At 44.8% G+C, this 24,755-nt stretch overlaps 2 long non-coding RNA genes and 1 pseudogene across 3 annotated transcripts; 1 reads left to right on the top strand and 2 right to left on the bottom strand.

Annotated features, from left to right (window-relative positions):
- Positions 1-2,970: 2,970 nt before the first annotated feature.
- On the top strand, positions 2,971-3,699 carry LOC136504265 (uncharacterized). Its single transcript, XR_010770832.1, has 3 exons — positions 2,971-3,238; positions 3,378-3,450; positions 3,564-3,699. It is a non-coding gene; the product is annotated as an uncharacterized lncRNA (long non-coding RNA).
- Positions 3,700-10,267: 6,568 nt separating this feature from the next.
- Positions 10,268-12,645, bottom strand: LOC136503579 (probable receptor-like protein kinase At5g20050; annotated as a pseudogene).
- A 3,134-nt stretch (positions 12,646-15,779) lies between these two features.
- Positions 15,780-24,495, bottom strand: LOC136505772 (uncharacterized). 2 transcript variants are annotated; one of them, XR_010771313.1, is made up of 6 exons: positions 23,800-24,495; positions 22,759-22,961; positions 20,837-20,953; positions 20,511-20,657; positions 19,336-19,407; positions 15,780-18,735 (listed from the first exon to the last, which is right to left on the bottom strand). It is a non-coding gene; the product is annotated as an uncharacterized lncRNA (long non-coding RNA). The 2 variants fall into 2 exon arrangements; XR_010771312.1 differs by having other exon boundaries at positions 22,759-24,495.
- Between the last annotated feature and the right edge of the window lie 260 nt (positions 24,496-24,755).

Raw genomic sequence — 24,755 nt, 5'->3', positions numbered from 1 at the left:
CGTCATGGACGACCGGGGTCGTCGTCGCCACGTTGGTGCGTGGGTCCGAGACGTCGGCGTCGTGTCAGCCAACGCCAAGTACCCAACATCGGCGCGGTCGGACTGAGCGCCGAGCTCTGGCCCCATCCGGAGCGCGGCCCAGGCGGCCCAACAAAGCACGGTGGCCCAGCAGCTCGGCGTTGGGTCACTTAACGCCGAGCCTCCAGACCTCGGCGTGACCCGACTCAACGCCGAGGTCTGGACCCTTTAGGCCGCGCCGAGGCCTCTTCTTCTTCCTCCCTTCATTCTGAAACGCCGGCCTCCCTCTCTTTCTCTTCTCCCCCGCGCCGCCACCAAACCCTAACCCCCAAAATCGACCCCCGGTGCCACGATCTCGGCTCCTAAAGCTTCCTCGAGGTAATGGTCCCTCCCCTCCTCCATTCTATCCGCGTAGATGTGCTTACATTGTCCCTAATCATGTGGAATCATGGTTGTTTGGTGATTTGGTATATTTGTGTTTGCATTTGCAAAATGTATGGCAAAGGATGATTGAGTGCATTGTTGTTTAACTGTTTTATGTGATGAACATGTTAGGTTAGTTTGGTTTCTAGTTATTTTGGTCATTAGGGTTATTTGTTTATTGTAGGTGTCATTAGGGTTAGTTATTTGTTGGTCATTAGGGTTACTATGTATTTTATTTATTTGTTGGTCATTACATTTCAATTTGTTATGACTAGAAATGATTATGTTGTTGGGGTTGAAAAACGATGAAATGATATATTTTAGTTTCTACTTATTGGATTGAAATATATTCATATGTTACACTACTTGTTGTGTGATGGCTGTAGATGGATAAATTAGTGAGGTTGCATCATGGAGGCCGTATTGTTAGGACAAGAGATGATAGTTTGGAATTTCTGGACATGTGTGAGGAGTTGTTGATTTTTTCTGAAACACCATCTTTGACCCAGTTAGTGGAGCGAGTGAAGGTTAAGTTAGGCTAGAATGAAGGAGATGTGCATGTTCAGTTTGAAGGTGTCATAGATGTTGGGTCGTCGAAGGGTCCTCGGATCAAGCGGTTGCTCAAAATTACAAACGAGTCTGAATGGAATGATTACAAGGCAGTTGTATTGGCCTCAGAAGTGCGATCTTTGGATTTAGTAGTAAGTAAGGAGTCCGGCTTAGGAAATGATAACTTCGAAGCATGGCCATCTTCCCCCGCTCACATAGGTTATGGTCCTTTGCCTGAAGAAGAAATACTTGTCACACAACTAGGCTACGGTGGAGATGAGGAAGAGAATCCGGTTGCCGATGGTGAGGGCAATCATGATAGTGATGAAGAGGATGATGATTATGTAATTGTTGATGCAGAAGAAGGTTTGGACGACGCTAGCGGAGACTTTTCTATTGAGGATGAGCTTAGCGACGAAGATGATCTTAGTAGTGAAGAAGACTTTGGTGATGCTAGGGCTACGAACCGTTTTGACATGGAGATAGCTGGAGATGATGAGTCCTTCGTAGAGGAGATAGCCGAAGACTCTGATGACGATCGCCCTGTTGGTCATCTGAATTTAAGGGAAATAGAGATATTGTCTAGGGTCTTGCCTTGGAGAGATCCACTAGTTGGTGATTTCGAGGACCTTAGCCATGGTCATAGGGCAGTAGCTGATGGTGGGCCAAGTGATACAACTGTGCCTGATGTTAGCGGTTGCCTCATCATACGGAAGGGCATATTGTTTGCTACCATGGATGAGTTGAAATCATGGTTGCAAGAGTACTCCATTGTACACAACCGACCTTTTAGGGTCATCAATTCATTCAAGGAGAAGAGGTACACTGTTGCTTGTGAAGAACAACAGTGTGGTTGGAGAGTATGTGCTAGGAAGACGAAGGCAGGCAAATGGAAGATTACCTCAGTGAAGCAACCACATATTTGTGCCACTGCTGAGGCAGAAGAGAACCATCTGCAGCTCAATTCTAGGTTCATTGCAAGGCAATTATGCCCCGTGGTGAAGCATATGCCAACCATTACGGTGTCTGCATTGGTTGAGATCATCTTCCAACGGTACAATTACTATGTCAAGTATGGGAAAGCATGGAGGGCAAAGCAGCGTGCACTGGAAATAATATTTGGAAATTGGGAAGAAGCTTATGAGCGCCTCCCTGTAATGTTGAACGCAATGAGGGCCGTAAATCCTGGATGCACTTCGAGTATTTACCTAAGGAGGGTGAAACAAGGAATGGTAGCCAGGTTTTTGGAAGGGCGTTTTGGGCGTTCGGGCAGAGCATCGAAGCATTCAAGCACTGCAGGCCCGTCATCTCAATTGACGGGACCTTTCTTACAGGGAAATTTGGAAATTAGCTATGCAGGCAGCAAGAGGTTCAATTATTCAAAGACAAGTTAGATGCCCTGAAGTTAGCCACAAATGTTGATGGCAGGCAATTCTTGAGCGAGTTGATGGCGTCGAAGGATAAGTGGTCACTTGCATATGACACGGGTGGTTGGAGATGGGGCTTCATGACTAGTAACATGGCAGAGATGTTCAACAGCCTTCTAAGAGGTTGTCGTGGTCTACCTATGACTGCTATTGCCTTATTCACCTTCTACAAGTTGAATTCTTGATTCGTTTCGAGGAAGAAGCATGCGAGGTCTCTATGGACACAAGGCAAAGCTTGGCCACTTTTAGCATCTCAGGAACTAGCTTTCTCAAAGAAAAAGTCTAAACGACAGAAGGGTTCATGTTTTGATCCGATCAACCATGGATATGAGATTCTAGAGGGTGGCGGAACTAACATTGGTGGTGAAGACCGTGGTGCTCGAAAACATAAAGTAGTGATCAATGAGAACAAGTGTACGTGTGGGAAACCGATCATATACCATAGGCCTTGCTCCCACATGATTACAGCCTGTCGCCTTAGACGTGTTGACCCTGAGGTCCCTCCCCGTATGGCCGCGGAGTTCTCTTTGAGGAACCTAATAAGCACCTGGAATCCTCAGTTCGAGCCATTTCTTGACGAGAGTCAATGGCCTACTTATGATGGCCCCAAGTATGTGGCTGATCTTGGTTTACTCTGGAAGAGTAGAGGACCTAGGCGGCGGAAGCGGTTCAGGATGGACATGGACCGAGCCACGAAAGGTAGATCAACCACGAGTAAGGTTGGGAGACATTTTGTAGAGGACACCCAAAAGAGCCGTTGCTCTGGTTGCCATAAGCCGGGCCACAATAAGAGAAAATGTCCTGAACTACTTAGACAACAGGTATCCATCAAGCTAGCTACTAGAATTGGTTTGTGTAATGGTACATTGGTTTACTTTTGTTTTTTTATTTTTATGTTACTTCGTACCACATACACATGCTTTAACTTATACTAATGGTTTGGCATTGCTTATGTTGCAGGATGGATCGGTTCCCCCTTCTTGATCCAAGGTTCGATGAGCACCACCGGGCTCGGAGGATCGAGAACGGAGAGGTATATTCAACAATTCGTATGAACCCACTGCATTTTTCATGTTTTGCTCTATATTCCATGCTCTTTATAAAGTGACATGAACTAATACTTTTTCATGCTTGTTTTTTTTGCAGGTTTTGAATGTGCTGAGGCCAATGACACATGAGGCCTCTACGACCATGGTCTACGACGAGAGGTACACGCCCCTCCTGAAGCTGGCGAACCTTGCTACCGTTGCTCGTGTTTGTCGTCGAGGCACGCCACCTTTCAACCCAGTGGCGCTGACGGCGTTGATAGATCGGCGGCGTCCGGAGACACACAGCTTTCACCTACCATGCGGAGAGATGACGGTCACTCTCGAGGACGTTGCCTTGATCCTTGGAGTCAAAATCCGAGGATTCCCAGTGATAGGAGACACGGAGTCTGAAGGATGGCAGCAGCGGGTTGAGCACTTCTTGGGACGGCCCCTAGCGGCAGTTGAGGCTGGCAAGAAACGGCGCAGCAGTGGGGTGCCCCTGAGGTGGCTTCGTCAGCAGTTTCGGGAGTGCCCACCCAACGTAGACGCCAAGACCGTGACATACTACTGTCGGGCCTACGTCCTTCACATGTTAGGTACGATTCTCTTCCCTGACGGCACTGGAGACACGGCGTCCTGGATGTACATCCCGTGCCTTTTGAACTGGGAGGATGCCGGCAATAGGAGTTGGGGCTCGGCTATACTTGCCTTCCTGTACTGTCAGCTTTGCGAGGCTTGCCGCCGTCCTGGAGGCGCGCACGCTACAATGTCAGGCTGCATCACACTATTGCAGGTAATAAAGCAAAGTTGTACAAGTTACCACTACAATTCAATGTTTTTTCTTAACAAAAGTGATTAACATTCATGTTTCCACTCTTTTTTTGCAGATTTAGATGTGGGAGAGGCTTCCAGTTGGGAGACCGCATCATCTTGATCCCCCACAACCTTGGTTTCCTCAAGGAGACGCAGTTGTCGCCCCTACCGTGGCACACCTCTACGAGCGAGCCCACGGAACATACCACGTGTCACGCCACGCGTACATCAGCTTCACCAACGAGCTGGACACCCTTTTGCCACAGCATGTAAGTTTCCCACCCTTTTGCCCTAATCGAGGATATGTGCACAAATTGAGCGTCGACTAGTTGATGACGACGTTGTGTACAGGTTCAATGGAGCCCATATCGGCGGAGGCAAGTAACGGATCTCAACTTGAGCGCCTTGTGCATGGCAGACGAGGACGTCTGGACGATGAGGACCCCCCTTATTTGTTTCTATGCAGTGGAGTACCATCTCCCTCACCGTGTAGCACGGCAGTTTGGTAGGCTGCAGCCTTCTCCGCCCGATGATTTCTCCACCGGTTGGCAGCTCCACAAGTACGTAACATACAATATTTTGTTCGGTTCACATGAAAGAATCATTGAGTAGGCCTTCATATTGCCGATTTGGTGTAAAATTTGCAGGTTCAATAGACAAAAAAATAAGAAGATCACCAACTGGCAGCTGGAGCACCAGCGCTACATTGATGAGTGGATGTTGATGGAGCAAAACAACATGGGCATCCACACCGTCCATCGTGACAAGGCATTCCATGATTACCTTGTTTGGTTTGGTCAACGAACAAGGCTTCAATTGAGGCCCGCTTGGACGGAGCAAGACATTGCTGACATTGCGAGCGAGGATGAGGGCAACAACCCATATGACCAAGCTACCCGAGAAGGCAGGCAAGTTGAGATCGCCCCTGCGTTAGCAAGAGCTGTAAGTGATACAACTATTTCAATCTCTGAGGTCTTTACTGTGATAGAGACTTAAATTATTGTTTTTGTTGCATAGAGCATGGAGATAATGAGGACAGTGGCCGACCAAGGAAGGGCATTGATGATTCCTGTGGGCGATCCTGATGAGGCCTCCATGTTACGACAGCACATTCAGGTAGTCTTCTCTCATTCAGATGATGTTACATCTTTATATAGTTTTGCGACCAACCCCACTTACTAATAGTGCTTTCAAAATGCAGCGTGCCATGCATCGCCTACGAAAGGTAGCTGCACGCCTTGGATGTAGACATTCCCCGGATGTGGCAGTCCCACAACAGCTTGGTGCTGGACCTTCTACTGCACATGTTGGAGGGACTTCATCTTCACATGGTGCACATGGTGGCAGGACTTCTTCTTCACATGGTGCAGCAACTACTGCAGAGGGTGGTCAAGGACATGGTCATTATGATGATGAAGTTGATGAAGGACAGGGAGAGTACTATGATCATGAGTATGATGAGATTGGCATGTCCCAGCTTGGAGATGCACCCCAAGGAACTCAAGGCCCCTCCGGTTCTGGACGTCCACATAGGACGCTCAGACCAGTGGACAGGTACACTCCAGGTACCTATCCGTTTGGGAGGGGGAAGCGTTACGCTCGCCGTCCACGTTAAGGTACAAGGAGCGATAAAAGATCCAAAGACTTCATATGCTTTATTTTGTGCATGGACTATGTATGCATTGGACCTTGTACTATGTTTGGACTATGTTTGTTGATTGATGAAGCATATGTATGGACTATGTTGGATGTTGAATGTGTTGGACTATGTTGGATGCTTAATGTGTTGGACCTTTTGTATGTACGGATGTTGAATGAATGCGTCTGTCGGTGTGGTCATGTGTTATGTGAATGTGTGGAACGTCGCCATGTTTCATGTTTCCAGCTATTAAGGGCCTCCGTCGCAACTCACAAGGAAGAAGGGGTGTCATCATCCGCATCCTCCATGTTACGATCAACCTCTGTTGGATCCATGGTGACATGGCAAGCACGCAAAGGGGATGAAGCGGCTTAGGAGAGTCGGGGAGCTAGCGAAGGGGACGTAAAGGGGACGCAAAGGGGACGAAGCACGCAAAGAAGAGATGATATATTGGTGAACCCAGGGGCTCGGCGTTTAGTCATTTGACGCCGACCCCTGGTACGTACTGGAAAGCATTTCATCGAAGCGCCGAGGTGCCCAAGCTCGGTGTTTAGTCATTTCACGCCGACCCCTGGTACTTACTGGAAACCCTTGCATCGAAGCGCCGAGGTGCCCAAGCTCGGCGTGTTACGACTAAGCGCCGAGGTTCGGCCCAAACCGGGCCACGACCGTTGCCAAACCCTAGGGTTGGCGTGGGCTGACTCGACGCCGAGCCTCAGCCCAACTCGCAAACGGCCGAGCCAAACCCTAGGGTTGGCGTGGGCCGGCTCGACGCCGAGCCTCAGCCCAACTCGCAAAAGGCCGAGCCAAACCCTAGGGTCGGCGTGGGATGACTCAACGCCAAGCCTCAGCCCACCTCACACGCCAAACCCTAGGGTCGGCGTGGGCCGACTCAACGCCGAGCCTCAGCCCACCTCACACACGGCCGCCAAAACCTAGGGCTGGCGTGGGCCGACTCAACGCCGAGCCTCAGCTCAACACGTAAACGCCAACCCAAACCATTTGGTATATGTTGCGATCCTATTTGCATGATTCAAATGAAAAATCTTTCTCAACGATTCCTCTTCGACTAACACGAGTTATACTAATAAGAGTAGACAAGTTATATTTATGTTTGTTCCTGCAGGAAAAACCGATTGTTGGTTTGATTTCAATCCCCTATTTTTAGAGAGACTCAAATCTTTTTTTCAGTTTGGGAATCAACCATAGTACATGAAACTTAGAGGTAGGTAAACTGCAATTTATGAAATAGCGGAGGCACAATGATTACACTCACATCAAAAGTAACAATGGCATGTCGCAAACTAAACCTAACATGCCTTAGGGGATTGAAAGAAACAAGTAATACAGACATTGCAAAGGGAACACACTCACATAAAAACTAACAATGGCATGTTGCAAACTAAACCTAGCATGCCTTACGAGATTGAAAAGAACAACTCATACAAGCATTCCACATTCGGATTGACTAACAAATGTTGGTCCTAATAATGCTCCCATATATTGAACTGAGTTGCGCCTTCCCCATAGTATCCTCTAGTTGACAGAGGCGGTGGTGGTGGCGGTGGCGGTGGCGGTGGAGACGGAGGTCCGTCCTTCTTATGGTACGGGCACTCGCAGTACGGATTATTGCATAGTTCCTCCTCTGCATCATTGCTGTTGTCGTCGTCCGACTTGTCCCTGTTATCACTTCCAGGGCCATACTCTAGGTCAAAGATGCGTCCCTGTAGATATGTGATGTACTATTGATGGGGATAGATAGGAGGAGGGTCGACCCATCTAGTGAAGCCACAGTTATCTGGACAGCTTGAATACTGAAAACCCATCTACCAATAAGTACTACTAGAAACCAAATGCAAATCTAAAAAAGGAGAGAGTTCAAAGGCAATACAAATCCTCGCGGGCATCTGAAGAAACGATGGCCTCCACCGTCACAGTCGTTGTACATCTGCACAACGCAATCCAAACCGTGGCGGCATTTTGGCCAATCTTCAATGCGCTTCTCGTATGATCTAAGAGGTCTCTCACGGGTGAAGTCACTCTTCCTCTCCAAAGGAAATTCCTCTATTGCTTCTTCAAAAGAATCTGGACCCAGAGAACCCTCCCACACAATCGGAGGTCCCTTCCTCACCCCCTTTCCTCTCCCTCCACCTAAACCCTTTCCACTCGAGGAACCTCCGCTCGACATTTGCTAAAACTAAACCAGAAAACAAGTTGTGTGGATGTGGAGCAAGAAATGGAGCACTATATATAGAGATGAAGGCAGGTTCACCATGAATGCTACTTGACAAAAAACATGTGTGCGTACTCATTTATTGAATCTGAAAAGGCTAGATGCTTCATCTGAAAAGCCTACAACCATGACTGGTCATTTCATCTGAAAAGGCTACACCTGTGTTTTGTCACTTCATCTAAATGCAGTACATCACTCTGATATTAATTCATTGCGTATACAGATACAACAGTGAACGAATCTAGGCTTTTCAGTGAGTTTTCAAATAGACTAGTAGCCCTTTCAGTGACTGCAATAGTACTTGTAGCCCTTTCAGTGACTGCAACAACACAAGTAGTCTTTTCAGTGATACAAACAGTACCACTACAGTCTTCGGATAGTTAACGAAGTACATGGCATAAGACCATCTGAAATAAAATCATAGTGCATTACAACATAATAAAAAAAGTCCAGGGAATAAGTTCATCTGAAATAAAAGCAGAGTGCATTACAACATAGTAAAAAAGTCCAGGGCTACACGACATCGCTCGTGAATGAACCAAATACCTACTGAGTGCAACGAGGCCACTTTCCCTTCCTCTCGGCATCGGGATTCTCCTCCATCGCTGCCTTCGCTCGGCGCACACGCTCAATCTTCTTCTCCCTCTCCGCCCTGTACGCAGCAACACGCCTCCTTTCCTCTTCTTCCTTATGCTCCTTTTCTATAGCCTCCAGTCTGCGTCTCTGCTCAAACCTCTCCTTAACCTCCGCATCCCACTCCTTCAGGCCTTCTAGACGCTGCTTGTCCGACTCCTTGATCTCAGTGTCAATCCACTGCTCAAAGTCACACAGTGGTGGAACGGTCTGCAAGAAAAACAAATTGTTACAAAATAAATAAATAAGCAATACTTAATATCACAAGAAAATTAATTAACACAATAAAAATTCCTCACAAACGATGCACGGCGTTGTTGCTTTGTAGGTTCCCATGCATAATTGGGACACATCCAGTACCTCTGCCTATATGTTTCCTCATCTTCAGAGATGTCTACCTTGCAAGGATCACCACAAAAGCACATTGGTCGAGGAACACCTTCAGGGAGAGGCTTTAGGTCGTACGGATTTGCCCTCTGGCGACCATAGCTACAATTGAAAGAACTTAGTTATATTAACGGAGAACCAAACCTAAACCTAGGGTTTTCTATTTGTTGCACAGATAATGAATAAACATTGGGATTACCTTGGAATACGAGCTTTACCACGCCTTGGCATCCTAACGTTACGAAGAAAACGCCTTGGTCATAACAAATTGAAATGTAATGACCAACAAATAAATAAAATATATAGTAACCCTAATGACCAATAAATAACTAAGCCTAATGACACCTACAATAAACAAATAATCCTAATGACCAAAATAACTAGAAACCAAACTAACCTAACATGTTCATCACATAAAACAGTTAAACAACAATGTACTCAATCATCCTTTGCCATACATTTTGCAAATGCAAACACAAATATACCAAATCACCAAACAACCATGATTCCACATGATTAGGGACAATGTAAGCACATCTACGCAGATAGAATGGAGGAGGGGAGGGACCATTACCTCGAGGAAGCTTCGGGAGACAAGATCCGGGCACCGGGGGTCGATTTTGGAGGTTAGAGTTTCGTGGGGGATTTGGGAGCCGTGGGGGAATGGAGGAGGGGAGGGAAGAAGAAGAAGGGGCCTCGGCGCGGCCTAAAGGGTGCAGACCTCGGCGTTGAGTCGGGCCGCGCCGAGGTCTGGAGGCTCGGCGTTAAGTGACCCAACGCCGAGCTGCTGGGCCACCGTGCTCCGTTGGGCCGCCTGGGCCGCGCTCCGGATGGGGCCAGAGCTCGGCGCGCAGTCCGACCGCGCCGATGTTGGGTACTTGGCGTCGGCTGACAGGACGCCGACGTCTCGGACCCACGCGCCAACGTGGCGACGACGACCCCGGTCGTCCATGACGTGGCAGTACCTCGGCGTGGCGTGACACGACGCCGAGCCTCATATCTCGGCGTCATGTGCTAAGACGCCTAAAAATGGTCTATTTTCAGAAATTGTTTTGGCGTTGGTATTTTTCTAGAAATTGTTTTCAAAAGAGACCAAAATACGAAAATTTCACTGGCGTCACCCACCGTGCATGTCGATGACGGCGTGCTCCGAAATCGAATCTGGCTCCGATAAATTTACAACAGAAGATGATGGACGATGGGCCTCCGGCGGGAAATTAACGGCGACCCGGCCTTCGAGCATATCCATCACATTTTGCATGCTTGGCCTCATGTCCCGCTCGTGCTGGATGCAGCAGAGTGCCACCTTTCACCACCGTCCTCACCGCCTCCTCATCGTCTACAGCCACCGCCATGGCTGCGTCCACCAACTCCATGTGCTCGCCTTGCGCCATCCTCTCCCGCAAGTTCCGCGCAATGTTCGGGTCAGGCGCTGCCGACGACGAGGGATCGAAGTTCCGGTGTCCGCCGATGAGCTCGAGAAGCGTCATGCCGTAGCTGAACACGTCAGATCTGTCCGACACCGCATTGACGAGCATCTCCGGCGCCATGTAGCCGAAGGTGCCCCTCCCGCGCGTGTTGATGACGCTGGTCAGGTCCCGGGTGATGCAGAGGGAGATACCGAAGTCGGAGACATGCGCGCGGAGGTCACCGTCAAGCAGGATGTTGCCCGGCTTGATGTCGAGGTGCAGGATCCGCCGATGGCAGTCTTTGTGGAGGTACGCAAGCGCTCTGGCCACATCGACGGCGATGCACAACCTCTTTGGCCAAATCAAGAGGCGCCTTTGCTCGTCACTGCGGTTGAAGATCCACCTGTCCAGTGACCCGTTCTCGAAGAAGGGGTAGACCAGGTAGAGGCCACCCCCATGCTGGAGGCAGTAGCCGAGGAGGCGCACAAGGCTGCGGTGGTGCACATTGGCGATGATGGAGACCTCTCTTCTGAATTCTTCTTCGCCGGCCTCGGTGCGCCCACTGTGCATATGTATGCGCTTGACGGCCACGGCCGTGCCGTCATCAAGGCTCCCACGAAAGACCTGGGCGGAGGCGCCTCGCCCTATCTTGTTTCCGAAGTCTTGCGTCATGGCTTGGATTTCATCGCTTGAGAATTCCTTCGGCATGTCTCTTATGCGAAATGGGGTCTGTTGGACTTGGAGAAGAAGCACCGCCGCTTCTTGTTGCCGTGCCGGTTCACGTGGCACTGTCTCCGTGTGGGCATCAAGAGCATCGAGCCATCGTCGAATCCACGGAAAAAGCTTCCAGATGCAGTACGAGCATATAGCCACGATGTTGGCCCCGAAAATGAAATCGGTGCGAAGTTCGTTGTTGGAAAACGAGGAGAATAGGGAGACAAACAGAAGAAGGACAAGAAGTCCAGCGGAGATAACTTTCTCCTTCCGACCAGAGGAGTTGCAAATGTATAGGAAACCAACGGCGTTGTAGGCTACTAACTGAATGAGTAGCCATACTTTAATACTGCTGTATTGGTCGTAAATAGAATCGCAACCAACATCATAGTAAGAATTACACCATGTAAGATGGCCCGTTTGGTCGTAATATAGACGATAATTATAATAGGCAATTATAATCGCAACCAATAGGATAGTTACAATTGCACCATGTAAGATGGTTCTCACAAGCTTTTTCAGCCTACAGTAGTGCAGGATAAAGCTACACTTCCAGACGCAATACGAGAATATAGCTACCATATTGGCCCAGGAAGCGAGTTCAATGAGGTAGTAGGTGCAGCCGTTGGTATAAATTCCAAAAGGAGAGATGAGGAACACAGACATAACAAGTACAAGATATCCAGCAGACATAAACTTGTCTTGCCGACAGGACGAGTTGTAGATGTATAGGCAGCCAAGGGCAAGGTAGGCTATGATCTGAATCACCAGCGTTGCAACGGCGTGAACGCAATAAAGATAAATGTAGGCATACATGATCACGGAGAAAAGGGTAGTTACCATCACAACATGTAAGATGGTTGTCCATGCATTGCAGCATCGTTGAGAAGGATCGACCAGAGGGCTGGAGTCTTCTACGTCCGGCATGTTTATTGTACCTACTAGACTCTGCAGGCTGGAACTGGAAAGATGGAAGCGAAGAAAAAGCGCTGCAGAGATGAAAATCCGGGACGATAGAAGAGTGTACAAAGGGTTGACAAGAAAAAGCCGCGTGAACTATACAAACGACAAGGCATTGGAGCCAGGCAATTCATATATATGAGGATCCCAAAGCGAATGGGGCCCGGCCGGCCAACCAAAACATGCAACCTGTTCGCTTGATCGTATCAGCCATGCTTATCAATCATGATATAATATTTTTCACTCACAACAAAACAACATCAGCCGACTTATAAGCCACAGAAACGATCAAAGCGAACGGGGTGATGGTGTACTTGTACCGTGTATACGTTGAACTGACGATGGACGAAGAACTTTCCAGTCGTACATACTTGGATCTCCACGGGCTGTCTAGCCGCTCCTTGAAATCCATGTTTAGAGGTAGTTGAAAATAACAACTGTCTTTACAAATGGGTTTCCAATTATGAATGCTGTTTCCAGCTGTCTCTACGACTCAATTTTTTTAGAGGCGGCTATTGCTCCTAATTAACCATTTCTAGCCACCTCCAAAAATCTCTTTTTTGCCCATATTGAAAATTCTAAATTCTAAATACACATATAAAGTGTTATATATAATGTATATATATGGAAATTATTTCCTATTATTAGGGTGTAGTTATTCTCATGTGTACATCTCTAGATTCATGGTGAATATGACCCGATGAAATGTACGTAGACAGAGTATGTGATCATGTTAGACCATCTAGAGTAGTATGTATGTCAAGTATGCACTATAAATATACACGTATATATGTATATTCAGATGAGGAGAAAACATTACATGAATTGGCCATGTTTGCTTCTCTCATAATTCGTCTTTTTCAGCTTGTTTTTTAGTTGGAACAGTGTTTCGGCTTGTTTTATCAGCGAAGCAAACGGGCCCAAACCAACTTAGCCACACAGCACTCAAAAAATAAGTGGTTGATAGATTCTTTCTCTAGACTATCAGCCTGTTCGTTTCGTCGTAAACGATCGTGGATTATTTACTGCTGGCTGGTTTGGTGTGAGAGAAAAATACTATTCCAGCTTATAATCCACGATCGTATACGAGCAAGCGAACATGCTGCATGTAAGATTGTTCTCATTATTCTCAATGCTGCCTTCTTGCAGCATCCTCCAGAACCAGAAGGATCGGCAACAGGGCTGCAGTCTTCTACATCCGCCATGCTTCTAGTTGTAGCTACACTTTCTGCAGCTTGGGTGGGACTTGGGAGTGAACATCGAAGAAAAGGCGCTGCAGAGATGAAAATCCGGGACGATAGAAGAGTTTACATTCAGGCGCGTCAACTACAATGGGTCAACACGCGGCAAAGCTTATCATATATGAAGATTCCAAAACGAATGGGGCCCGGCCAAGATATGGTGTGCCGTGTACGATAATCTGACCTGACCATGTACCTTCGAGGAACTTCCCAGTCGTAGATACTTCAGTTTGACTAAGCAGTGCCCATATTTCAAATGAGGCCTTGTTTAGTTGGGTGAAATTTAGGAATTTGGCTACTGTAGCACTTTCATTTTTATTTGGTAATTAGTATTCAATCATGGACTAATTAAGCTCAAAACGTTCGTCTCGCGATTTCGAACCAAACTGTGCAATTAGTTTTTTTTTCATCTACATTTAATGCTCCATGCACGCATCGAAAGATTCGATGTAATGAATACTGTAGCACTTTTTGGGAAAACTTTTTAGAACTAAGGCCTGAATCGTCCACTCGATCTTGATACAATGCTGCCCAGATGACAGACGGATCAATAGTATATTAAACCAGCGAATCTAGGATTTTGCTCAGGGTATGCAGCCCAAAAACATTTATATACAATTCGATAAACTAGTCCATCAACCTGTGCTCTGCACGGGACATGATCTTAGAACACATAAGCATTAATTACTGTTTAAAATACCTCGATCTATAAAATATTAATATTAAATAGCATGTTTTCTCACTTTGTTAATTTTCTAACACAATAGATACTATGTGTAGTCTTTATCCAATTGTGATAAACGTATGAATTACTAAATATTAGCTTAAACTATGGTGGCTCTTGTTGTAACACATATCTTCTGATGTCGTGAATCTAAAATAAATTACTAATATTAAATTGCACATTTTTTCACTTTGCTAATTTTCCAACACAATAGACTCAATAGCTACAATGTTGTCTCTATCTAGTTATGATCAATGTATAAATTACTAATCTATAAGTTTTTCCAGTTTTGTCCATAGTTTTTCCCTTTGCATCGCATCACTATGACTCTGTGTAACTTCAATATGCATTTAGTTGAAACACTATGTTAAAAAAGAAAAGATTAAACTATGGTGGCTCTTACTGCATCCCATATCTTTGGATGCCATAAATATAAAAATTTGATTTTAAAATTTAATCTTATTAATTATTACAAATTTTTATTCTCAAACTAAGTTAAAACACCTAGTGTATCTTTATTAACTCTCCTTTTGTAATTTTAAAATAAGGATTTTAGGTTGCAAAGTGTTATGACATAAACAATCATTTAAAAAAGGGTACCACATCACTCAAAATCAAGACTAGAGCTTGAAGTGAGATCTAGAATGGTGCTAACGTAGAGAGTATTAATATTTCAATTATATAATGATTGTTTACACTAAAGTAATCCCAAGGGTCAGGAAGATAGACACATATGGTCCGCACTACCCCCACTTCTCAAGATGCGTTTAAATTTATTTATCAAGAAATTATATGTGCAATAATGGTTCTACTATCAATATAGTTAACATTTTAGTTAAAGTGTACTTCCATTCCAAGTTATAAATTGTCTGACATTTCTAGATAATAGGTTTTGCTATATATTTAAATATATAATATGTCTAGATGCATAGCTTTACTATGTATCTAGAAAAGTAAAAAATATATTAAATATATTTCATAGTAATATAGTTTTAAATAATGTGTAGTATCATTAGTATATGAGTTGTTAAGAAAATATTTTTCATAGTTTCTAGAATATATATATATATATATATATATATATATATATATATATATAGGACTGCGCTAAGTAGTACCCAGGGTACTAAATATTATTCAGTACCCAAGGTCATTCCCTCACCCGCGCGCTGAACGAAGGCTCGGTCACGATCGGATGCCCGGCTGCCCACCTGCAGTCGTTTCCTTCGGATTTTTTTACCCGAAGCGGCCGAATGTTTTTCTCTTTTTTTTCTTTTGGATTTTTTTTTACCTGAAGCAGTTGTATTGCTTGCCCGGTTTTTTTAGTCACATCGCGCGCGTGCATTTGCACCTTCTCGTTCAACTTTTTATGGTTTCAATAATTGAAGAACTTTTTTATGGTTTCAATAATTAAGTTTTCGTCCTTGCTTTGATGGTTCCCAACTCCCAATAAATGGTCACGTAACTTTGTACTAGTATTTGATTGTTGTTAATTTGGTAAGAATCAAAACTGGCCTGTTATTAATACATCACAAAATATTATTTTAGAGGATCATATGGAACTTTTTTTAATTAGATACATAGTGCAAATGATCGCCCAATGTTGTGCAACGTAAAAATCAAATGTAAACCATCTATAGAATTGTAGCTACTAGGTAGAACACCACTGTCCATGCCAGGTTCTTGTTGTGAGCTTGTGCCTCAGCCCTCACGTCGTGTGCAGCGCACACACATTCTTTGCAATTACTTTTGTACTGCTTATCTTATCACCTTTTTGCTTGATCACCTCCTTTGCTAGATAGCTTCATTGTAGAGCTTAACGGCCAATATGCAAAAAAAAAAAGTGTACAGTTATGTCCCTGAACATGACTAAAGTCAGCGCAACCAAGAATTTCAATTAATTCAAGCACTCACAATATTTTGGTTACTAGACCTACATCAATATGTTCAAGGCACCAAAAGGAAAATATTAGATTTATGTTATAACAAAAAAAATCATATTGGCCCTTTCCTGCCCACATTCATTAGTGCAAAGCTACCGGATATTCTCCCAAGTCCCAACATGGTAAAAAACACACACGATCTCATTCATTGCCTAAACATGAGACATTGCATGACAAATACATATAGATCAAAATTAGGAAAATTTATTAGTAAATACTAATTAGAAATTATGATGAAACCATATATTGATTAAATTAGGAAAATTTATTCCTAAATACAAATATGTGCTTGTGTAGGAGCCCAGAGACTGAAGAGTGAAGAGAAACATACATGATAAATATATTATTATTAGAAATGATTCATAGCTTTGTTGAGAGTAATGCTTGCATATGTTGTCATTACTAGGTTGTGATTCACTTATCACATTGTTAGTTGAGGATGTTGTAAGTCAAATACTTATTACATTATAGGCAAATGAGGATATGTACCGGCAACTAAGCCTGTGGACTTCTGTTTACATGATAAAGGTTTAACATTACTTACCTTCGGGGCAAATCTTGATTAATAGGAAAAGATTTAGATGGCTACACACTTGATAAAGTTCTGAAATTTGGTGTTGCTCTAGGAACATTATTATCTCAAAAAAGGTAAAGTTGAAAATATTTAGCAGTGGCTGGGTTTTATTTAGGTTATGATACTCTGACAAAAGGGTATTGCGACAACATATACGATGATGCATGCAAAAGTTCAAATGGAAGGCTGAAGAGCACATGATAATGTAGTAAAAAGGCACAATACTTTTTGTCCTACTAACTTGAAATAGCAACATAATGGTCAGTTCCAATGCAGTGTTGTTTCAACTATAGTTTGAGATTCAGACCTAGTTACCTAGTTCACTTTTGCATCATATACAACAGTCAGGTGGTCAATAGAAGACAAATTATTTATCCACCGATTGATAGAAAACAGCAAATATTCCACAAGGCTAAAACAAACAACAATGAGCAAAAGCTTCCAGCACTCTCAAACAAGAAGAGCAAAAGTTTCCAACAAACTTGCAACAGGAATCTAAATCTCTCATTTGACAGTATATTTGGTTCGATGAATTTCAAGGTAGTAAAATGAAAGCAAACATGCATGCATTTGTGGCCATTTTGAGGAATAATAGTAGTTTAAAACCTTCAACCGAAACCGCTCATTTGATTGTTCAACCAAATTTACGAGCATATTTCATTTCGGCTTAATTAAGATGGCTACTGAAAAATGGCATTTCCTGAACTGTTCTGAGCCCAACTCTGTCGGACCAGCAGAGCAAACTTGGAAGCTACAGTTTAATTGGATCTGCATGACTGAAAATTCTAAAAGAAATCAATAGGAAGTTTGCAAGTGGATCTTCATACATGAGCACTAACATATGAAAAACTGAAAAGCAGAAAAATCTGAACACCGCATTTTACAATTGAGCAGATTTTTATGTTCTGCTGACAATAGATGACAAAAGCTAGGTAGTCAAATTTGAGGAGCCCATCCATGGACAAGCATACTGTAGGGTGAAGTAATCAGCAAAAATAATTATTCTAAAACAAAAGAAGCAAGAAAGATAAGGTTTCCATCCAAATGACCATGCCTAACTCTGTAACTAACATGTGATTCATCCTGTGTATTGCGCTAAGTGTTGCTGCCCTGAGAAGCCAGCATCATGCATAACTAACGAAGATCATGACTGTAATGCATTCAAGAAAAGATTGTAGTGTACAATATAGTTGATGAGGTGTTCTATACAAAAATTCAGAATTAAACTGCAACCTATTTAGTGCGAGTTTTCTTGATAAGGTATGGACTATATAACTAATCCGAGAACTTCATTCATAAGTATTTATTTGTACAATCCAGATCTAAATAACTGGACTCTATACAATATAAACCGCTCAAGACAACGGGCTATAAAATAAAAATCTAAAGTCTTACAAGAAAGAAAGATAACACTTCTTTCACCATGACAATAAATAGCAACTGTACCATGCATCAACAAGATACATGTGTGCTGTTTCAACTGTAAAATTTGGAATATTGTTTTAGAACAACGTACTGTTGTGCTACAGGCATGGCTAGTAGACACATTTTGTTGCTTCCATAGATCTAGCTTACCACTGGAATCCAGCAATTGGACTTAACTCAGCTATGATGATGAGGGAAATAATGATCGAGAGAACATCTACATTTGACACTACACTGAGTTATCTGGATCGGCATTGCCCCAAATTGTGTATTCAGGAGGGAACATATTTTTTCTATTCAAAAGTAGCATTATTAGTAAGGTAGACCAACAATTTATACAGTTTAGGAGCATGCTAGAAGAGCAAAATGAAATCAGTAGTTAGCCACGTGCAATAACTACGAAGGCTTGTCACAGAACCATAATTACTTGGCTAAAACCATGTTTTCTGTTACAGCAGAAAGAGAAAAACTCAGGAACTGTATGTCAGGTTTACTAGAAGTAATAACAAAAGAAGCACCACTATATAATTACAGTACCTAATTGTTTGGATGCAGTCAAACACATTCATAAAGATGATTCATTCCTTTTGTGCACCTGTAACAGACGAACAACTGGGAACAATTATTGTTGGAGAAGTGATATTTAAAGTAATGTTTCGATTAAGGACTAAAGCATTTGATTGTCAACAAAATTTGTGAGAAAAGAAAGCTAAGATCAAACAAAAGATTTCGATGGGGTCCAAGCTGCAGATAAATGAGAAATTTAAGGATGGTACTGATGAACTACCTATCACTATTAATGAATAAATTAATGTCATAAATTAATCAAAGTACTAACTCTTGTGTATCAGCATCAGTCGTTAACTGAATAAGTGAATCCACTCAATTATAATTTTATTAATGAATCAAACTATGAAATGTGTTTCTAAATAATATTTTTTATTGTCGCGTAGTAGGCTAGGATTTCTTGACCACCTGTTTTCTGGAACAATCCTAATGTCTGTTTCTAGAAATAAATATTTATGGTGATAGCTAATTGGTTAACCATCAATTGTTTATCGGAGCATCTGCGGCTAATATGTTTTGCCTAACATATCTAGTTGGTGACACTTGGACACTTGAGAACCAAAATAGAAGTGATAGCTTGATAATCTACAATAAAATGGCTTCCCAGAGAAAGAACAAAATACTTAACTTTAGAGCCATAAAGGGATGGAGGGACACCAATTCAACACTCTAGTAGTGCTCTCTTTCTACTCGTTCCTGGCTGCATAAACAGACACAAGGATGAGACCAACATCATCTGAAAATTCTCAGACTACAATTTTCAGTCAGACAAATCAATTTTAGCATAGGTGGGCAGGACAGGTTCAGATCCTGGTCTTAGAAGCACCATGCCTGCAATGAACATCCTAATGGGGTGGGCGCATAGGAGATAAATTTTAGTGTTTCTCCGGCAATTAAACTATTCAGGAATCATCAATCTAACTATACACTCATACATGATGCCAAGGCCAAAGATTAAAGCAAACTAGCTTGGTTCCTAGGGTCTAAAAAAGAAAAGAAAAGAAACATTCTTTGATATTTGCAATGTATATATGTGCAATGCTTTTTGCAGCATGCTACTGTGCTACTATTAATAAGGCCTTATGGCCTTATTAGTAGCATGTGTGAGATTGCATAAAGCCATAAACATGCATATGAGAAAACTATAGAAAAAGTTAATATCTGCTAGGCATTTGAACGAACATTTGACATGCAAGTTGTTAACACAATACATTTGGCATGCAAGTTGTTGATTTCTACTCAAGTTTTTGAAGGAATTGCAACTTAAGTTGAGCAATGGCTCATTGTATATAGTTTTTGTGATCATTTGCTCTCAGATCTTTTATCTTGTTTAACCATAGTGCAAGCTAATGAGATTCAAATATTGTAGTAAATTAAAATTACAAAGAGTTCCTAAAATTGTAGTAAAATAAAATTTAAAAAGGTCCACTTATCTGACATTGTATGATTTCTATCAGCTTTAGACTAAGTTTTAGCTATGAAATCGGAGAAACAAACAATTGTTATATTTTTTACATCATGAACATTTTCTATTTAGTAGTACTATGTATGGTTTCTCATAAAAAATAGTGTAGTATGGTTTCGTTGCCTGTAGCAACACACGGGCAGGACCTAGTTCATGTAAAAACAAAGAAACTGAAATGTTCTGACAGTCTCATTCTCTTGATGGAAAGTAAGGTGATGCAGTTGCTCAACCTTAATTCATCTGTTTAGTGATCTTCACTGTAGCAAGAAACATTTTTCTATCTTTGGTACTGATTTTTGAGAAATATTCAGCGATGTGATATCGGTTGCTGTTTGTACCTGATTTCTTGCTGGTAGTCAACTTTTCTCGACAATATTTGCAAACTGCCTTCATGACATCACCAACCTCAACCATCCCAAACCTTAGATCTTCTAGTTGGCATCTGGGATGAATGGTTGTCGGTGCTATCACTGGTTCTGATGTTTCTAAAAGATGACAAGAGATATCTGTTTTCAAAAAGTTTCTAAAATATGACAGGAGATATCTGTTTTCAAAAATGGCATATAGTTAGCATGGTGCAATCACAATCCTAACTCAGTAAAAAGAGAAGAAGTTTCTGCTGCCTGCTAAGATTAAACTACGTACAATAGAACTAGGTACTAACCCATTCTCTCATGCTTGCTGAGCTCACAGAACTGTATGGAAGTGTTCCGCACCTTCTGAAATGTGCAAGTATTGAAGCCAACTAGCCAAGGACCCACTACATGGACAGGAAGAGCACCTGCACAACCAAAATGGATAAAACTATGTGAAAGTATTTTCTTCTATACTTCTGTACACTGCCGCTATACACCATAATACGCAGAGAGGCAGATGCAGCAGTGGTAATGTATCAAACTATTGAATAAAGGATTAAGTCCACTTTTGGCCCCTCAACTATTATGTCGGTCTAATTTTAACCCTCAACTACAAAACCGTCTAGTACCGGTACCCCAACTGTCAAAACCGTTCACTTTTAGCACCTGGGCGGGGGCAAGGCTGTTTTGACCGACATTGAGCGGTTTTGATACACAACCTCCATCTCAATGATATGTGGGGCCCATGCGTCATCGACTCAATCCCTCCCTCTCCATCCCAGCACATTCTTGCACGAACACGCGCGCGACCTCATGCAGTGCAGCTAGCGATCGACTAGTACTAGCGTCTTCGTGCTCATGCAGCTGCCACACCCTTCATCTCCGGTGCCCGCGCTTGCACCGGCGATGGCAGCTGTGCTGTCCGGGGCCAGGGCATCCATGCCTCCGACTCCGCAGTGCCGCCATAAATGGAGCCGTTGTGGCCTCTACCGCCGACGACAGCTCCAGCGCGCAACTCCGACAGGCGCCACACCTTGACGGACCCGTCCAGGCTGCCGCTGTACACCACGCATGGCCGCTCGCCGTCCGCATTGTAGTAGTCATCGTCGTCGTCGTCCGCTGCCACCACGACATACTTGATGGGCCCGTGTGCCCTGCGAGCACGGCGAGGCATGCGTGGCCCGCGCGCTCGTCCTCGTCGTCATCGCGCCGCCACACGCAGAGCGTCCTGTCGGCCGAGCCGCTCACGACGACGCGCTCGGACACGGCGAGGCACAACACGCCCGTCCCGTGGGCCGCCAGCACGCACGCGAGCCTCGGCTCTTCATTGTCCACGTCATCCAGCTCCCACGGCCAGCACGTGACCAGCCCGTTGGAGGAGCCAACGTACACGGTGCGGGCCTCGGGGCACGCCGCGGGCATCTGTCACCGCGTTGTCCCCGCCCTCCCGGAGCACCCGCTCCAGGATGTGCCTCGTCCGGTCGCCGCCCGCCGCCATCTCCCGCCTCCACACCTTGACAGTCCCGTCAGCGGAGCCGGTGAGCACAAGGCCGCCGAACCTGGCCGCGGCGATGATGTCGGAGACGCGCCACGCCTTGAAGGTGCGGCCCTGGGAATCACGGCGCCGCTGGCAGCTCCCGGCGGTGTGGATGGCGATGGGGGGCACTGGCGGTGGAGGCATCCTCCATGGGGCCCGGCGTGGGAGGCCTAGTCCGCCTGACGGGCGTAGTGGAGGAAGGTGGCTCTCCAGCGGCCGGTTCTGTGACGGTCATCGCCGATGGTGGCAGGGGCCCAGTCGACTGCGTCTCATGGGGAGCATCGACCACCGCGGAGGCTGGCGGAGGGGCAGCACCTGATGGAGTCAACAACAAGGAGCACGCGCCATGCTAGGGGCGCCATCCGGGCGGCCTGACGCGCCCGACGTGGGCGACAGTGGCTGTGCCGCGCGGTCGTGCGCACCCGCGCGCTAGAGAGGTGATGAGGGAGGGCTCGGATGGGGGAAGGGATTGAGTCGATGATGCATGGGCCCCACATGTCAGTGAGATGGATGTTGCGTGTCAAAACTGCTCCACGTTGGACAAAACAGCCTCACCCGCGCCTAGGTGCTAAAAGTGAACGGTTTTGACGGTTGGGGTATCGGTACTAGACGGTTTTGTAGTTGAGGGTTAAAATTAGTCCAAAAGTGGACTTAATCCTTGAATAAATGAAAAGTATGAACATTTGGATGTACCTATACATTGCAGCTATGAGAGGTCCAACTTCAATGCCACCGAGTCACCGACCACAGAACAATCAGCACAATCAAGGGTCACAGATAACACATATGACAACAGAGTGGAGTAGATAGCAATCCTGAACAGCCCCAAGCACCGAGAAAACATAGATGGCCTTCCCAATTATCTTTGAGACAAGCACAATCTTTGATACGATAACCTGTGCAATCATTTTCAAATAATCAAATTCCACATATCAATTTGATAGAAAATACTTATAGCACCTACTTAGTGATTAGCTATGGAATTGGTCCGCATAGATCATACAACAGGATTAGAATGGCAGAACCAGAGTGGGGCGATCAAGTACAGGTACAGGACAAAAAACAGTTGCTCGTATTATAAGAATAACTTATCCAAATGGCGATTCTTGCATGCATAAGAAATTTGCCAATCTACCATATAGAATAAACAAATTGTTTGACCTTTCTTTTGCCCAGTCACATAAAGTAGCTATGTACTTAATGAATTGATGATACCGAAATAAGGTTTGTGTAGTATTTAAGCATCACTACTCTTGATTTTTCTAAATTGTGAACACAAACAAAAAAATGTTTGTTTGCAAATACTCATTAATATTCTTGAGAACAGTAATAATCAGGATAGTACATCCACAATTGGTATTGGTCACATTTATAGCATGAAATCCTTTGGTCACATTTACAGCACCAAATCCTTCCCCCACGAGTAACAAAAAGATGAAACAAATCCTTCCCGACGAGTAACAGAAAGCTACATTGCAACGGATAGGAACCAGCATTGGCAGCCGAGACAAACTGGCCGCGGTGGTTCCTCACCGACTGCGCTGACAATCGCGCATCAGACCAAGATAAGCTCTAGGGAACACATCCTGCACTCCAATCATCAAATCGAATCAAGAAGGGGAAGGGGAAGAGAAGATGGTCTGCACTCCAATCATCAAATCGAACATGAAGGGGAAGGGGAAGAGAAGATGGTGCAAATGAGGAACTGGAGAAGGGAATCTGGAGGAGGCGCACCTGAATCTGCCACCAGTATTGGAGGAGCACACGTAGGAGCGTCGGGAGAGCTGCCGATTGGGTCACGGGCGAGCACAGGAGCCTGCTAGCTAAGTGACTATGACCCTCGGGAACATCCAGGTGGCGGCGGTGACCAAATGGGGTGAGGGGAGCATGGCAGTGCCAGTTGGACCCGAGGGGGAGGCGAGGTGAGGTACGAGTAGGACGACCGCCCTAGGTTCGGCAAGCTCGCCGATGCCGAACCCAGCAGCAACCTTCCATGTCGACCCTCAGCTGGGCCTTCAAGACCACAGCCATGGCCAGTAGCGATGGCGAGCTGAGGGGGTGAGGGGGAAAACGGTACCGGGAGAACCCTCGGTGGCGGCGAAGCAAGATAGCAGGAGGACGGTGGCGGCGAGCAGAGCTCGGGCAACATGGGCGGAAGTAACCCTACAGACTCCCACGACCCACCGAGATGACAAGGATGCGGTGAGCAAGGCTCATGAGGTGGGGGCGGCCGTGAGCTGGGCTCATGAAGCAGGGGCGGGAGTAGCAGCGAGCTGGGCTCGTGCGGCGAGGGCGGCGGAGAGCTAGTCTCATGCAGCGAGGGCGGCGGCGATCTGGGTTCTTGCGACGGCAGCGGATAGAAGAAACCGGCGCCACCCACGATCTACGAATATTGGAACGGAAAAAAGAATATAATAAACAGGAGGTGTGTGCGGGAGAGAAAAAAAACGAGAACACGGGGCCAGCGGCCAGCCGATGGATTGGCTCAGGGTCGGAGCGGTGCGTTGGGTTGGCTTGGGTAGCGATTAATATTCAGTAACCAGGGTACAATATAGAAATCCTATATATATATATATATATATATATATATATATATATATATATATATATATATATATATATATATATATATATATATATATATATATATTCATCTCAAGTATGCGCATGTACTTGATATGTATGATGAC

This window comes from Miscanthus floridulus, chromosome 14 (assembly GCF_019320115.1).
Source record: "Miscanthus floridulus cultivar M001 chromosome 14, ASM1932011v1, whole genome shotgun sequence".
Taxonomy (NCBI): domain Eukaryota; kingdom Viridiplantae; phylum Streptophyta; class Magnoliopsida; order Poales; family Poaceae; genus Miscanthus; species Miscanthus floridulus.
The sequence above is the reverse complement of the archived record's forward strand: the minus strand, read 5'-3'. Positions and strand labels throughout refer to the sequence as shown.